The sequence below is a fragment of the Sturnira hondurensis genome, unplaced genomic scaffold (genome assembly GCF_014824575.4).
Source record: "Sturnira hondurensis isolate 20B ecotype Veracruz unplaced genomic scaffold, ASM1482457v3 Scaffold0003693, whole genome shotgun sequence".
Taxonomy (NCBI): Eukaryota; Metazoa; Chordata; class Mammalia; order Chiroptera; family Phyllostomidae; genus Sturnira; species Sturnira hondurensis.
Genome location: NW_028076324.1, coordinates 8,612,410 through 8,616,478, shown reverse-complemented (window position 1 = coordinate 8,616,478; position 4,069 = coordinate 8,612,410). Strand labels below are relative to the sequence as shown.

General features: G+C 45.2%; 1 pseudogene; it reads right to left on the bottom strand.

Moving 5' to 3' along the window:
- Nucleotides 1–707: 707 nt before the first annotated feature.
- On the bottom strand, nt 708–1,944 carry LOC118984633 (ubiquitin-conjugating enzyme E2 N-like; annotated as a pseudogene).
- Nucleotides 1,945–4,069: the final 2,125 nt, after the last annotated feature.

Below are 4,069 nucleotides of genomic sequence, written 5' to 3'. Positions count from 1 at the left end.
TTTAAAAAAAAACTTTATTCAGTCACGTCTTAACAAAAATTTGCAGCAGTGGAAAACTGGCATAATCCGCCTCTGGCCATTCAACTTGTCAGACTGTCAAGACCAAAACAGAGCATTTCATCAATTTTCATTTTTAAATGTGATCGTCACCTTGGGAAAATGAAATGAACACAGCAAAATAAACTGTACAAGGGCAAAGTAGATTAACAGAAAATATATTACTAACATAAGATTTACAGAGGTTTCCAGACAAGCCGCACAAAATGGTCACGAGCTTTTCCTTGAAGGGGGTTCCACATTTGGCAGCCAAGTCATGGCATTATTGGGGAGGCCGTGATGTTCATCTGAGGTTCCCATTTCGGTTCGAGCAATCAAGCTCGTCCACCTACAGTATCTAAATAAAGCTATAGCCAGAGAGCGCATTCTAAGGAACTGGTTAGCTGCCTTTAACCAATGCAATTAGATCACCATAAAGAGGGGGAAAGGAGCCCCCCAAATTTAAAATACCTCCCCCCTCAAAAAATGGTAAAGAAAAACACACCCCTGCAGCTAACCCTGACAAGGGTTAGCTCTTCATTCACAGAGCCTTATACTTAAACCACGACAGGAGAAATGAACAAAGCAGAGAGGGCCACAGCTTTTAAACATTTTGCAACAATCCCAATGACACCCCCAGCCTCTGCTCATCTCTACAGCAGTGAATCAGGACAAGGCACAGATTTGCTGATGTGCATCTATCACCAAAGGACTGAAGATGTCTGGGCTTTTATTCTGTAATGCTTCCAAGGCTGTGTCCATCAAATGCAAACAAAAAGGGAAGAAGTCTCGACAGAACGGGAGAAGTGGTGCACGCGTGGTGATCAGATCGATTTAAGTATTATGCGTGGCACACCGCCTAGACCACGCTCTGGCTGTTTCCAGCCTTGGGCGTTGTTGGTCTTCCACTGCTCCCTGCATCATTCGCTCATGGGTCGTCTGGACTGGGAACGCTTCGCAAAGCCTGGATCACTATCCGAACTGCAGGGATCTGCAGTGCTGGGCACCACTCACCTTCCAAAATATCTAAACACATCCTTGCAAACTGTCTACATCAGGGTGATGAATTTTGGTCATGAAACATACTTTAGATACTGCCATTGGGTATTCTTCTGGAAGGAATAGTTCGAGTTTCAAAGTCCCTCCCTCAAAGTGGGAATCCTGGGGGCCAGCAATGACCCCAGGAAAATAAGGGGCACGGCTGTCATCCGGTTCCGCTTTAATGCTAGGAACTGGTCCTGCCAGCAAATGCGGGGCTTCCCTGATCATCCTGTGCAGCAGCCCGGCCCTCTCATCAGATCCCAAGTTCGGCCTCTGGTCTAGCCTCCCACTCCACTCGCCTCGTGCACAGCTCAAGTCTCAGGCTCTGCGTCTGGGGGATGCGGCCGCACCAGCATCGCTTCTCACTTGGCTATGCTTCCCATGAAATTTAGCATGTACAAAAAATTACATAGTTGTAAAAAAGTTAGCTCCTTTAAGACAGGATACAGTCCTCTTAAGTAGTCAAAGACCTGATAAAGACAAAACAGAATCTCTCTCTCTCTCTCTCTCTCTCACACACACCCTCTTCTACCCCTGTGACTTTCTTAATAAACTTTTGCTTTATTTGAGTCTTGGCTCTGAATTCTTAGTCAAAACTGAAGAACTGAGGTTATTAAACCAAGGTGAACTCTGGTGCTGTTTTGCTGTTAACATGGCGATCAATTTGCACTTCGAATGCATTGTCCTTTTTCACCAAGCCCCTCAACGCCCCTTCCATCTGGCACCCATCAGTTTGTTCTCTGCATCTGAGCCGTTTATTTATTTATTTTTAGAAAGAGGGGAAAGGAGGAAGAAAGACGGACAGAAACATCAAGCGGTTGCCTCTCACACACCTCCAACTAGGTAGCCCACCTGTGACCTAGGCATGGGCCCTGACTGGGAATTGAACCAGCGACCTTTTGATTCACAGGCCAGCACTCAATCCACCTAGCCACACCAGCCAGGGCTGAGAGTATTTTTGAAATAATCAGTCATAGGAAATGCCCCAGGTGTTTTAGCCCAATTTAATCAGCACATTAAGAATTTCCTGGTCCAACCACAATTTATAGGTTTCGAGTGCTTTTTCTTTCTTTTTCCTTTTTTTAAAATATATTTTATTGATTATACTATTACAGTTGTTCTATTTCCCCCTTCATTTCCCTCCACCCTGCACACCCCTCCCCCACCCTTCCCCCCTTTAGTTTATGTTCATGTCTCTCAAGTTCTTTAGATTCTATATTTCCCATACTATTCTTGCCCTCCCCCCTATCTATTTTTTACCTACTGTCTATGCTACTTATTTTCTGTATCTTCTCCCCGCTTCTCCTCCTCCCACTCCCCTGTTGCTAACCCTCCATGTGTTCTTCATTTCTATGGTTCCGCTCCTGATCTAGCTGTCCTCTTATTTTGCTTTTGTTTTAGGTGTGGTTGTTAATAACTGTGAGTTTGCTGTCCTTTCACTGTTCCTATTTTTTATCTTCTTTTTCTTAGATAAGTCCCTTTAACATTTCATATAATAAGGGCTTGGTGATGAGGAACTCCTTGAATTTGATCTTATCTGAGAAGCACTTTATCTGCCCTTCCATTCTAAATGAAAGCTTTGCTGGATAAAGCAATCTTGGATGTAGGTCTTTGGATTTCATGACTTGGAATACTTCCTTCCAGCTCCTTCTTGCCTGGAAGGTCTCTTTTGAGAAATCAGCTGACAGTCTGATGGGCACTCCTTTGTAAGTAACTGTCCCCTTATCTCTTGCTGCTTCTAGGATTCTCTCCTTCATTTTAATCTTGGCTAATGTAATTATGATGTGCCTTGGTGTATTCCTTCTTGGGTCCAACTTCTTTGGGACTCTGAGCTTCCTGGATTTCCTGGAAGTCTATTTCCTTTGCCAGACTGGAAAAGTTTTCCTTTATTATTTGTTCAAATAAATTTTCCACTCGTGGCTGTTTCTTTTCCCCTTCTAGTACCCCTGTAATTCGGATGTTGGAATGTTTAAAGATGTCCTGGAGGTTCCTAATCCTCTCCTCATTTTTTTGAATTCTTGTAACTTCACTTTTTCCTGTTTGGGCATTTCTTTCTTCCTTCTGGTCTACCCCCTTGATTTGAGTCCCTGTTTCCTTTCCATCACTATTGGTTTCCTGTGCATTTCCCTTCATTTCAATTAGTTTAGCCTTCATATATGTTCCTCTAATTTGTGGCTAAAATCAACCAGTTCTGTGAGCATCCTGATAACCAGTGTCTTGAATTGTGCATATGAGAGGTTCGCTATTTCCTGGTCACTTAGAGTTATCGGCTCTGGGGCTTTGAGTTCTTCTTAAGCCATATTTTGGACTGTTCATGCCTGTTACGTATGAGGTACAGAGCCGTAAGTGTTCACCAGGGCTGGGTGACCCAGTCGCTGGGTTGTGACGCTGTATGTGGGGGCGGCGCCAAAGGAAAGCAATGGCGGGCACCCTTTGCTTCCTCCCTCCGCACCGTGGACCTCGAGATTCGTCCCGCTGCTCGCGAATGTGCGACCGCAGTCAGCCGCTGCTGGGTTCGTTGCTGGGGGCTGCGCGGTCCGTCTCATTTCTCACTCCTGCCGTTTGGAGCCCTCACTGGGTCTGCCTGACGCTACCCCGGATGCCTGGATGCCTGGGGTCGGGGGATCTTTCCTGCCCAATCCTGCTCCGCTGCTGGCTCCGGCCCTCTTACCCGTCCGGTAGAAAGGTTCGTTGTTGTTGGACTTCCATATAGTTCAATTTTCTGTTCTTTGGCTGCGTCTTTGTTCTCCAAACCTTTGTTGTATTCAAACTTGGTTGTGGGAGAAGGCACAGTGTTTCCACCTATGCCTCCATCTTGGTGGAAATCTCTCGAGTGCTTTTTCTTAAATCAGTTACAATAGGAATACAAATGCCTATTACACAGTATCACAAAATTCTCTAGGCCCACTCAAACATGGATCTAAAAGACATTTCCTTGCAGCGTCATGCGCACACCTGAGAACTCTAACATCTCACTCCTGGGCTATAGAGA